This window comes from Acomys russatus, chromosome 10 (assembly GCF_903995435.1).
Source record: "Acomys russatus chromosome 10, mAcoRus1.1, whole genome shotgun sequence".
In the NCBI taxonomy this organism is placed as follows: domain Eukaryota; kingdom Metazoa; phylum Chordata; class Mammalia; order Rodentia; family Muridae; genus Acomys; species Acomys russatus.
This window is the reverse complement of record NC_067146.1, coordinates 54,725,503-54,739,106: the sequence shown is the minus strand read 5'-3', so window position 1 is coordinate 54,739,106 and position 13,604 is coordinate 54,725,503. Positions and strand designations below refer to the sequence as shown.

The 13,604-nt window shown below is 43.5% G+C and overlaps 1 protein-coding gene across 1 annotated transcript in view; it reads right to left on the bottom strand.

Annotated features, from left to right (window-relative positions):
* The window catches only part of Dpp6 (dipeptidyl peptidase like 6), an 846,101-nt gene that overhangs the window by 803,650 nt on the left and 28,847 nt on the right, over positions 1-13,604 (bottom strand). The gene's annotated exons all lie outside the window — the stretch shown is intronic.

The following is a 13,604-nucleotide window of genomic DNA, read 5'->3' as shown; positions in this document are numbered from 1 at the left end:
CAGACCCTCATGGCTGGATAGCTCTTGGTGGCACACCAGTATACCAGGATCCTCTCCTGTCCCCTTCCACAGGGCCTCTCTCTGAGTTTGGCTCTTTCTATGGAGGCACAGGTAGTCATGGGACCCAGGACTGGGAACTGTCCCTTCTTCTTCCATAGCTGTGTGCACATGGGTGACTTGGGGTTGGGGGCATCTAGAGGGAGCACAGACGACAGACTAAGGGATGAGGTGGTTGGACACTGTGCGATCGGTGCGGTGATAAGAGCCGCCACAGACTTGGCCTTGCCAGGTTCTCTTTATGAGAACTAAGTGGCTTCTTAGTGTTGATGTGAAAAAAATCACACCTCATTTTTGTAGAATGAGAAATGACCCTGCTTTTCAACAAAAAGAGCGCTGGACCCACACACTAAGGCAACGTGATGGCACCGGGGTGTTGAGAGCTCCAGGGAGGATTTAAAAATCACGTTCTGGGTTCTTATACACTTTCTGCATTTTTATCCACCTAATGCACAAAATGTTCCAGATGTCCTCAGAGTGAACATCTATTGTACAATTCGTGTCACTTGCCCTGTGAACTACTTCCTTTCTTCTGCTGTAACAAAGTTCCCAGCAAAGCGATGTCAGGGAAGAAGGGTGGTTTCAGCTCACAGTTCCAGAGAGCAGTCTACCATGGCGGGGGCGACTCGGTGGCAGGGGTGTGAGGCAGTGGCCGCATTGCTTCCCCTTTTTGTTCAGTTTAGAACCTCAGCTGTGGAATAGAGCTGCCTGCATTTAAGATGGGTCTTCACATCTAGCTAACCCAGTCTGAAAACCGCCCCACAGCAGTGCCCAGGGATGAGCCTATAGCCTGTCAAGTTGACAGTCAATATTTTCAGTCACATCCTTTTACTGCTGATTTGGACTCACGTGTTATAGAGTATGGTCTGAAAGACGTGAGACTTGGATTCTTAGCTAAAATTATCAACTCACAAGCAATTATGGGACTAACTGAGGTGGTAGTTTTCAGCAATCCAAATGCAGTTCATCGTAAGTTAGCAATCGGCGGAAAATGTCACCTTTAAGGAAGAGGTCAATCTCATGACCTGTGAGCATCAGGCTCTCTGCACTCCAGTGCACGGGACACAGAGCTTTAAGAATGGATGAGCATTTTATTGAATTTAAGATGTAGAATATGAACTCACATATAAAAATCAGTGCCAAATCCTAGAACTGGATGGTGTGTGGCAGAAGCTCCCTGGGGACAAGATGGTGTCTGTTCCATCAATACCAGGTCCTCTTGCCACAAGACACACTCAATAAATGGTCCTTCTGTATGTGTGTATATATATATATATATATATATATATATATATATATATATATATATATATGTGTATCTATGAGTATTATGACTATATATACAAGTGTGTATATGTATGTGTATACAAGTGTGTGTGTGTACATATCTATGTGCTGGTATGTGTATATCTGTAGGTGTGTGTGCCATGGGGTTATGTGTATGAGTGTGTCTGCACATGTCTGCCTATGTAGATGAGACCAGAGAGTGGCTTCAGTGGCTGGGCTCAGGAACTATCCATCCTATTCTTTGAGTCAGAGTTTCTTGCTAGGGCCTGGAGCTTGTCAAGTAGGCTTGGTTATCAGGCCCCTGAGCCCTGGGGATCCTTCCCCAGGATTCATTTTACAAAGAATACTAAGCACATCACCACATCTGGCCTTCCCTGTGGGTGCTCACAGTCAACCTCAGCTCTCAAACTCGTGCAGAAAACGCTAAGAAGCAGCCAAATTAGAAGGTTTTCTCATCTACGTGTATGATTAATTCCTTGGTCAGAAGACTGACAGTTGGTAATTCTGTAAAAATATGTTTATTGAGAGAAGTCAAAAGTCAGTTTGGAGAACACTGAGCAAAACTCAGAAATTTCAAATACACTCAATCACGAAGATCCATTTTCTTCAAAGGAATCATGTGTTTCCACTAGGGCTGCTGGCAGCTCACAATAGCTTCTCTCTGGAAGAACACAGTGTCTTCCATTACCCAGGGCCACATGTCATGGCCCCAAACAGGTATGATGAGCTCTAATGTCTTTGCTACTGACTACCGCAGATACATGACTTTGAAAAGGCCAGTGAGACAAAAACTAAAGCCTGAGAGTTATGAATATATATTCAATCTTAAACCCTGCTGGGGGTGCAGGGGAGGGGCTGGAGGACAAAGAACTATGAACCTCTCTCTAGAAGGTCCAAACATAAAAGCTTATATGTTGAAAATCCAGAGGGCCTATTACTCGTGTGGGAATAAGGAGGCAAGCATGCCAGATACTATGGAATTCTGATGATATGATGACTGTTTAAAAATCTACAAGAAGAACACTATGACAGGCGGATCTGCGCCCAGGGGTTCTGCTCAAACTATGAACAATACATGCAGTAAGCATCAAACCCCTACCCAGATCTAGCCAATGGACAGGACATTCTCCACAGTTAAGTGGAGAGTGGGGACTGACTTTCACATGAACTCTGGTGCCCCATAACTGAACACATCCTCTTGATGGGGAGGCCCGGGGGCACTCAGAGGAAGGATAGCAGGCTACCAAGAAGAGATTTGATACCCTAGGATCATATACAGGGGGAGAAGGTCCTCCTCAGTCACAGTCGTAGGGGAGGGGAATAGGGTAAAAGTGGGAGGGAGGGAGGAATGGGAGGGTACAAGGAATGAGCTAACAATTGAGATGTTATGTGAACGAATTAATAAAAATGCTAAAATAAAGTAAAAAAATAAAATACAACTGATTAGTAACCTGTAAAATAAAAAATAGGTGGTGACATGATCCAGCTCCATTGTCTAAAACCAAATGCAACCACTGAGGCAACGAAAAGTCACAGAAATCAAGGTGACAAAGCATGCAGAAGGGACCAGTCTGCAATGAGTCTAAATGGTGGCACAAAGGAGGAGAGGAGAAAGAGCTCAGGCCTCCCAGTACTTAACTTGTTCATTACATTATCAGCACAGGCCACATTCTGAACTCTCTTGGACTCTGTTGCAGTCCCTTTAAGTGCTATCCATTCATTTGTATAGATATTATGCATAATGTGTGCTGTATGATATGGTATTGTATATGTACTCTATGTTATATGGTAGTTAATATTAGTAATCAAGACTGGAATGAAATCCCGCATTCACCTTGGCCAGGTTACTAAGGTAGATGGGGTGATATAAAACATGTCTGCCACTGAAACCAGTATCATTGTGAATTCATGGGTCTCTGCCACTGCAGAAAGACATAAGTGTGTTCATTTACGCTTTGTAGATGCTCCTGGTTATGGAGCTGTGTCAGAAAACCATGTTGAAAGGACTACTAGACCTTAAAGATGTTCACCCATGTTTGTAGTTTATTACGTTATTAGAAGGAAAATGTAAATGGCTCACGAGGAAGAGTCTGAGCCATTCCAATCACCTGGTCTGTACTGTCCCTTGGAAGCCACAGCCTCCTGGTGCTGAAACTACACATGGATGGTGCCAACCTGGGGTCTCACCAGGCTTTTGACTGGGGCTTTTTTGCATACCATGATTAACTGATGCATTCCTTAACAGCCCTTTGAGCTCAGTTCCCGGCTTGCCCCAGAGGCTGGGTTGGCAACATGTGTCCCACCAGTCATAGATAATATTTTGCATAAATTATATGTTTACTATAAAATATCAGTCACAGTTGAAGGACCCACAGGGTCCCCATCACCCACATAGTAAGCACTAAGGAGTTAAAGGTACCATTCGAGAGGCCAGGAAAAATGACAGACCTTAATTGGGGCAAACCCAAATTTTTCGTGAGAAACCACATTAACACTAGTGGTCTAGAGAGAGCTGGATTAGCTATGTCGCTATCAGGCAAATCAAATTTAAAATCAGATAATATTACAGCTATAATATTTATAATCATACACTAGCTGAAGATCTTTATAATTCACAGTTGAGCTTCAAAATGCTGCAACCAAAGCCCAACAGTGTTTCAAAGAGCAAATGGCAAATCTATAGGTATATCTAAAGGTTCCCAAACTTCTGTCAAGCATGGACAAACCAAGACACCAAACACTGTAACAACAATACCTACCTCCATGATCTCCTTTCCACTGCAGAACACATGCTGCCATGTCAAGGGATGTGAACAGCCTGCGCGCCTGCCCACAGGATGCTGTCCTAGATGGGCTATATTCTGGGCTGCAAGACAAGTCTCAACCTATTTAAAAGCACCCAAATCACAGAGAGTACGTGATCTGACAATAATGGAAGAAATATTAAAAATCAATAACAGCATGGGTTCTACAAAATGTCCACATTCAAAAACCAAGTTATACCTCTTTAAACAATCTATTTCAAAGAAGAAATTGAAAGTGAAATCAAAGACGAAATCACAAAGCTCTGACAGGTTTTGAAGGGAATGAAAATAAAATTATGACATATTAAATTCAGATAACTTTTAAGCACAGTTCTTAGAGGGAACTTCACTACATTAAATGACTGTATCAGAACAGAACAGTCACTGTAATCGGCATCTTAATTTCCACCTGGAAAAAAATTGGAGCAGAAAATAAATAAAACCAAAGAAACCACACACATTCAGAGTGGAAATCACAACTATGCCAGCAACCCAATAGCCACAAAGAGACAGTTCTTCATAACCAATAACATAAATAACATCTGGCCAAAAACAACCAGGAAAAACACAGAATCACAGCTGACACGAAGCACAAATGAAGCCCCAGAGGGATGCCTCATTGGTTAGGAGCACTGACTGCTTTTGCAGAGGACCTGGGTTCGATTCCCAGCACCCACATGGCTGCTCACAGCCACTTGACCTCCAGTACTGGGGGATTCGGCACTTCTGAATTGCACAGGCACTGTATGCATGTGGCACACGTGCATACATGCAGGTAAAAATAGTTATATACATAAAAGCAAATTAATCATTTTTAATAGCACAAATGAGTGCAGTGAAATTGCAATAGATTCTGAAGATATTTAAATATATGTATATATATGTATATATATATATATATATATATATATATATATATATATATATTGACAGTAAGGAATTAAGGACAATTAAGGAATGTTTTATGACAATAAATTAATCAACCTTAGTGAAATGTGAAATTATTTGAAAGATATATGTCTTGATCACTGTTCTATTGCTGTGAAGAGACACCATTATGAAGGCAACTCTTATGAAAGAAAGCATTTAATTGGGGGCTTACAGTTACAGAGGTTAGTCCCTTATCATCACAGCAGGGAGCAGGGCAGCAGGCACTAGAGAAGGAGCCCAGAGTGTACATCCTGATCCACTGGCTGAGAGAGAGAGAGAGAGAGAGAGAGAGAGAGAGAGAGAGAGAGAGAGAGAGAGAGAGAGAGAGAGAGAGAGAGAGAGAGAGAGAGACACTCTGGGCATGGCATGAGCTCCTGAAACTTCAAAGCCCACCACTAAGGACATACCTCCTCTGACGAGGCCACATCTCCTAATATATGACCTGAATAACTTTACATCTGTTAGAGAAATTTAATTTTCTGCTAAAAAAAAAAAAAAAAAAAGAACATTTCTATAAAGAAAATCTACAAGGCTAATAATAGCTTCAATGGTGAGCCCAACCAAGCATTTAAGAAATAATAGCTTAGCATCATGGTGCACAGTTATCTGTGTCAGCACTCAGAAAGCTGCAATGGGAAGGTTATATGTTCAAGACCAGCCTGGGCTACATAGAAAGACAGATACAGCATCAGAGCCACACCTCCCTATGAGTTGTTCATCATGGAGCTCCCTAGGTCCCCCTAACACTACAGGCAATTACCAGTGTTCTTGATTGTCTGACACAAATAGATGGCAAGAGCCTATTGTTAAAGATATCACTGCTGGGCTGGGCGTAGTAGCACATGCCTTTAATCCCAGCACTCAGGAGGCAGAGGCAGGCAGGTCTCTGTGAGTTCTAGGACAGCTAAGGCTACACAGAAAGACCTTGTCTTAAAAAAACAAACACAACAACAACAAAAAGGAATCAAACTGGAACTAAACTTCCTCTCTGCTGCCCAATTTTCATAGTGAGGAGAAAAGTGTTGATATTGTTTACCTATGGACTCTGAGTGCTAAATATGATTGACCTTCCAGGCGCGACATACTCAATAATGATACAGTGGCATGGCTTTTATGGGGACAACCAACTTCTTATGACTTGAGTTGAAGAGGTACATCATGTCAGATACTGCAAACCTAATCAAAAGCCAATACCTACACCTGCTGTTTTACTAGATTGACATGTGCAGCTGCACGTGTCTCCATGACACCATGTTCCCCTCATCATACACAAAAAGGACAGCACAGACCATAGATCTATGATAAAATCTCATATGTCAGTAAAACACATAGAATTTAGATGTGCAATTTATTCTTCATGTGGACCCCCGCCCTAACAACTGGAGTGGGCACCTGCCTTTGGATCCCTTTCTCACAGCTGGGTTGCATCGTCTGGCCTCAGTGGGTGAGGATGCCCTGAGTCCTGCTGAGACTTCTGCTCCTCCTCTGAGGAGAAGGGTAGGAGGGATGGGGGGAGGGGATGTGAGGGTGGGACTGGGAGTAGAGGAGGGTGAGGGCTGCAGTCAGATTTTAAAGTGATTAAATACATAAATTAAAAAAAACCACACACACAATTTACCTAAATATTTCTGAGGCTTTTATAACAAGCTAAGTTGGTGCACAGATAAAGTTGACTGTGGCTCACAGGACTGCATTTAGCCACACCACAGATGAGCAGACGCTGGGGCCTCCTACCGGCCCATTTCATGGGACATCCCTTGGCATCCCTGGGTTCTCTGTAGTTATGACTAGCTGCTCTGTAAAGCAGACTCAAGGACTTGTTTCAGGAGTTGGTTATCCAGCCTCCCTAACACTGCACGATGGCCTCCAGCCACAGTGAGCTGGGCCTCCCAAGTCCATCAGCAGTCGGGTCAATTCCCCACAGAAACTCCTTTGTCCCAGGTGATCCTAGGTTGTGCCATGTTGATCACAAATCTGACCAGGTTGTGGACACACAGAGCATGCTCTCAGTCTTCGTTTGGCCACTCGCCCTACATCCTTTTCAATGTTTCCTCAACCCTCTACATCTCTCTCATATAGCCAAGGTCACAAAGTTCCGAGGAAGCATAACGACCACATCCTGCTGAGCAACCTCAGTGCAGAAGCAGAAGGCAGCCAATCTGTGCTGACATAATGCTCACTGAGGAATTTCAACAAGGTCCATACAAACATACCCCCTAGTGGCGCCCAGCCTTCATTGCATCAGGAATTTGAGAATATTGGCTTAGGTTGCAAGTCTCTTATTTGGCAGGAGTAGCAGCTGATCACACTCTGTGACGTAATCCCAGACCGAATCCAATCCAGCAGACATCACTAAGAAGAGCAAGATGAAGGTAGTCTTCCACACGCTGCGACCAAACACTACGACGCATGGCTGTACGATGCTTCACTTTGGGGACCGCACACATATGAACATCTGTGTCAGAGCTGTAACTTCACGAGAGATGTCAGTGGAATTAGACTTCTGCACACACAGGACAAGAGACGCAGAGGTTCGCGCAAACATCACTGAGTTCTCCTTGCACCCTGGTCACTGTGAATGCTGGCAGGAAGGAAGTTACCAGTAGCCGCATCCTCCTTGAGGGTTCAGGATGGACATAGGCTGGCAAGGGCTGTCTACCTCACTAGCTTTAGTGTTGGTGCTCTCCAAAGTGTGTTGTAACTCAGGGAGTAAAGGTGCATGTGCTCCCAGTGCCTCTGACCAAAAATAATGGGCAGTGGGAAGAGTGGAAAGGCTGCTGCCTTTCCCACAATATGTTTCCAATTCTGTGTTCTTTCTTAGATTCATTCATAAATTTCACACATATAAATGTGAAATGTCAGTCATAGGGGAGGGGAGTAAGGGGAAAATGGGAGGGAGGGAGGAATGGGAGGATACAAGGGATGGGATAACAATTGAGATGTAATATGAATAAATTAATAAAATAAAATAAAATAAATGTGAAATGTTAATATCTTAGTCGCTGTTCTATTGCTGTGAAGACACACCATGTCCAAGGCAACTCTTGTAAAGGAAAATATTTAATTAGGGACTTGCTTACAGCTCAGAGGCTTAGACTATTATCACCAAGGCAGGGAGCACTGTGGCAGGCACAGTGCTGGTACAGTAGCTGAGAACTTTACATCATGATGTGCAGGCAGGGGGGCGGGTGGGGGTGGAGGGGGATGGGAGGGAGGGAGGCAGGGTGAGAGAGACAGACACAGAGAGAGACTGGGCCTGCTGTGGGCGTTTGAAATCTCAAAGCGCACCCCTAGTGACACACCTCATCCAACAAAGACTAATCCCTCCTAGCAAGTTTCCAACTGGGGACTAAGCATGCAAATATATGAGCCTATGGAGCCGTTCTCACTCAAGCCCCCACAGAAGGTCCTGTATGTGAATGTTCTGAGTGTGGAGAATACCATGTACCACATATGTGTGTACTGACACTGGTGAACACTGTGTATCATATATTTATGCACTGATACTGGTGAATACTGCATAATTTATACATATGCTTTGACTCTGGTGAACACTGAGTCCTATATATGTATATAGTGACATTAGTGAACACCATGTACCATATATGTACATACTGACATGGTTAACACCATGCACTACATATGTGTGTACTGACAAGGCCAGCACTGATGAACATTGTGTCAGTTGTGGTGGTTTCGTGCCAATTGCCACAACATCACTCACTTCCAAGCTTGACGATGTGTCTGACATTTTTGTTATGGACATTTCCCCACTTTCCCGTTTTCTGTGTTCTTAAGCATTTTTGTTTTTAATTCATAAATTCAAATCCCTCAGTGATCTTGGGACATTTCTGGTGCTCAACCTTAAGACATCCTCATTAACCAGCACTGACACCATGGGTATGTCTGACTCCCGGCATAACGGGAACTGGGGGCAGACAGACAGATAGACAGAATAATATATGTGTATGTAGTTTGTATCTGTATTTATGTATGCATGTACATGTGTGTGTGTATACATGTTGGTGGGTATATGTTAGGTGTGTTTATCTGTCTGTCTGCCTATGTCTGTCTCTACATATATATATATATTCATTTATTCCTGTATATTTGCATGTATATCTATAAGTATGTACGTGTGTGTGTGTGTATGTCTATGCTATGTCTGCTGTCTGGATGTATATATTCACATTGTGTGTACTTGTCTGTATGTGACTATGTATGTAACCGAGTGGGTATCTGTTTGTCTGTCTGTATGTGTGCATGTTTGCATGCTACACAGTGTTAAGTTGATTTTCTCTCAAGAGGCTGTTGTTCCTGGGTTGTTGACTGGACCTGCTTGCTTTCTATGCTGGAAGCAAATGTGATAAAAGTAGCAGAATTAGACAAGAGCAACATGTACATTGTATGGCATTTTATCCTAATAATTCCAGTTTCCACATTCATTTCTTTGTTAAAAGGAGACTTACTGGTTCTCTTAGCTTGACTTCAGAGAACTGTGTTTGTATTAGAGCCTGCAAGATTAACAGGAAATAGCTCAAGGCAGGGAAGGAGCCCCTACAAGTGTTTGCCTTGACATGTTAACATGGACTCCTTCAGCCCCAACCATTGGCACTGTACACCCAGGTCCATTCCCCTAACAGTTTGCTATGGGAAAGAAACAGTATTGTGGCTGTCCAAAGCAAACTTTCTGCACAACCCATGCCAGCTTCAAAGCCTTTGGCTTGATAGCCTAGACTTCACCCATGGAACCAAAGGAATGCTCCTGGGAATATGAGGAGTCCTGGGATTGCTCCCTCCATCACTTTGTCCAGATAGATTTGCTTGGAAGAATGGGACTCACTTGGAGGCTAATGGGTCTCCCTGGGCAAAATTTGTTTTGTTTCCAACTTACTGTGTGTTATCACTTATTTCCTTGAAGGGTCCAAAGTTGCAGCAGTCTCCCACCCTCCCAAGAATATATATTAGCCTAACAAGCAATGTGACAACAGCTCTCAGCCAGTAGGCTGGGAAGGGGAATTGCAGCCTGGCTGTCTTTTGCTGTCTTTCTACTCTGGTGACTACAGTGTCTCTCAGCGAGAGCAATCCCTGCGTTGAGACAATTTGAACATCCACTGGTGCTGTTCCTGGCCCTGAATGTATAGAAGCCCATTCTACCAACTAGTTTGCAATATGCAGGTCGATGTTTCAAAGCAAAAGTGTTGCAAAGCTCTCGTGAGCGGCACGTGTCCCCATGGACTGAACGCGCTGCTTGTCACACACTGCTTCCGCGTCAGCACACAGTCATCCTGGAATTGTCTGAAGAGAAGGTTCACAGGGGCCAAGCGCCGGGGGAGAATGCTGGAGACAGGAGTGAGTACATCAATTAGAAATGCTGTCCTGAATAACAGAATAATTTGTTCGGCTTCTGTATCTACTTGGCATCTCACAAGGCTCCCAAGTTCATACTCAGTAGAAGTGTGCAATCACAAAGGCTGAGCCGAAACACATGCATCCCACCGCAGAGATGAAACAGGGATGCCAAGATGCCCGTCAGGAGCTGGGCCACCAGCTACAATCAAATTAATTAATTGAGCTGCACAGAATGCCTGGGTTTCATGGAATTTCATTAATACCTGTAATTTTTAAAAAGTGATTCCACAATATCCCAGCTTCTGCATTTCAATAATTACGCATCGCAATACAGAGTTCTCTTAGCTACAGCTGATGAGAATGGGCTTCATGTAAGTGGGGAAATCAGCCTGAGGATGCTAGTGGCACAGTAACAGGAAGTTCTCTCACTATGACAAGCTCCTAACGTGATTCATTTGGAGGTTGTTTTGCCCGCTTTTCACATAGCACCCCCCTCCCTGGGGGTGCTCCACAGACTTTCCCTGCTTGTTCTCATTTGGTCCTTAGAGACTACTGTGAACCATCTTTAACTGTCCCTGGCTGCAGGAAGCTGAATGCCTTCCTGGACCCTCAGCAAGATGTTCCAGCAGCATCCTTCCCGTGGTGGCCATTCCTAACCCCATGACAGGTCATAAGACAGGTTTATCATGTTCCTGTTACACTTTTATGTTTCTATAGCCTCAGCCTTCAAGACCTATTTCCTAAGGCGGAGGGCCTCTCCAGCCCCTCACTTATGCCATGTCCAGAGCACCACTACCAGCTTGGAAAACAATGGTTTCCTACTCACTACTGATGGGGCCAAACAATATTTTCATTTTAACTAATTTTAATTTGTTTTCATTATTAGGGAGATGAGGTATTTTTATTACCTCAGATATTCTGTGATTTCACTCAAATCATTGTTTGCATCAGGTTCATACTTGTGTTGATGTTCAAGCCCTTATCTGCTTAGAGTGATATGCTTCATCTGAATGTGCAGTCGGGCCCCTAGCACAGGAAAGTTAATGTAAAAAGACTGGAATATAGACATTACAGAGGACTTGAGGCTTTGAAAGCACCAACAAACTTAACCACAGTACAATATCATGACATGGCCATTTATACAGTAAGTGCACAAAGTCATAATGGGACCTTGGCAAATGCATCTAACTAGAATGTGCAAACGACAAAATATTGCACTCGAAACAATAAAAGTCAAAATACCTGAACTTTCCATGGTTGTTGCTTAGCCACCAATGAAGAAAGCACCAAGTTCAAATACAGATAGAAAAACAGTTTGAAAATAGATACAGCATCCATTTGTCAAAGAGAGAAAGCAGGATTGGAACTACTTAGACCTGTAAGTTCATCAACAGGGCACAGACATATTACCATCAAAAACAGTATGTGTTCACAGATTTTAAAACTGTAGGATGTATATTTTTCTTCATTAACTTATTTGTTCATTTTATATCCCAATTGTAACCACCTTCCCCCTTTCCTCCCAGTCCCAGCCTCCCACCAACTTCCCCCATACTCCCTTCCCCCACTCCCAGGTACCAACCCACCTGGGCACATCAAGTCGCATCAGGACTAAGTGCCTCCTCTCTCACCAAGGCAAGACAAGGCAGCCATGGTAGGTAAACAGGATCCAGAGGGAAGCAACAGAGTCCAGTTGTCAGGGGACCCACTTGAGGACAAAGCCTTCATTAGCTTCATACATGGAGGGGGCCTAGCATGTATATTTGAAGGGAAAAAAACTGAAGCATAACAAAGAATGTTTGGAAAACCCTAGCATGTGGGAAAGTGGGAACAGATGATGAAAGAAAGCTAAGGACACAAAATACCGCACTGGATTCACGCAGCCTTGCTGTGCGCACTCAGGATATATGCATTACCAAAGCAAAGAGCCTTGCCTCATGCAGTGACCAGCCAGTGGACAGAATCGCGTGTTCACTCTGTTAGGACAGAGGAGGCTGATGGACACTGCATCAGGACACAGAAGCGTCGGCTTGGGACACGCCCCAAGCAACCAGCTCCTGTCTGCTTATTACGGCCCCCCTCACCCCTAGGGATCCAACTCAGCCCTATTCCCAGCTCTGCAGAACCCCTGGATTAAAGTACAAAACAATAACATCCACGCGGACGAGAAAAGACTAGGATCAACTACTGATCCTGGGGGTTTGGTATCTAGATTTATTAGTTACCTATGATTGGGTGGAGTTCAAACTTCATTTTCTTTCCAGGACTCTGGTTAACTGACAATTGTAATTTTATACAAAGAATGTTATCTACATTACATTGGGGCTGCTTCGTTTAGCTTTAGTCTTGGTCTAGTGTAGTAGAGTTTTTCTTAAAATTGTCTTCTTCAGCTTTAGTAGATCTAAATCAAGTTTACACCCTCAGCACCCCATTCTGCCTGTCTCTTCTCTGTGAAGCTCAACACTCAAGAAAGATGCTATAGACCATTTGACTGTGGTCCGTTAATAGTGGAGAATGAGATCTATTTAGATTCTTGAGGCATGCCTGCAAAAGCCAGCCTCCCATCAACTGTGGCAGGAGTGTTTACGAGCTTCTCTGCAACTGAGCTCTGCAGGTGTTTTAAGACTTAAAGTGGAATTCATAATCACGTCTTCACCTGAAATTAAACTGTTTCTAACCACAATTCATCATCCAAAATCAATTTTCTAAAACCATGAGCAACCAAAGCATCCGGGGTTACCAAATGCCTACTGCTCAAACTCGCCAGCTCTTGGGTGACGTGAGTGGCTGCAAGCTTGATGCTCCACGTTAAAGAACAAGATGAGATCAAGTGGCGGAGAGATTTCCTATCGTTTTCACTATCGTGCAATTGCAAATGCAGAAGCTCTGTCTCCTAGATTTATGTTTATTGCCAGCACAGCAGTTTTGGGTGCAGATTGATGAAGATGTGAAAAGAAAGCAGACCATGGGAAGAGGATAATCTGCACATGATGCTGACGGCACATCTCCTCCTCTTCTGACGCGCCTCAATTACAAACGCCATAGTATAGTAAAAAAAAAAAAAAGGACAGGAAATTAACTCCTCTACTGTTCCCCAATTGTGTCTTTCTGCATTCCTTTTAAATATAAACATCTACCTTGTAAAAATTATTTTTTATGTGCATGAGTGTTTTG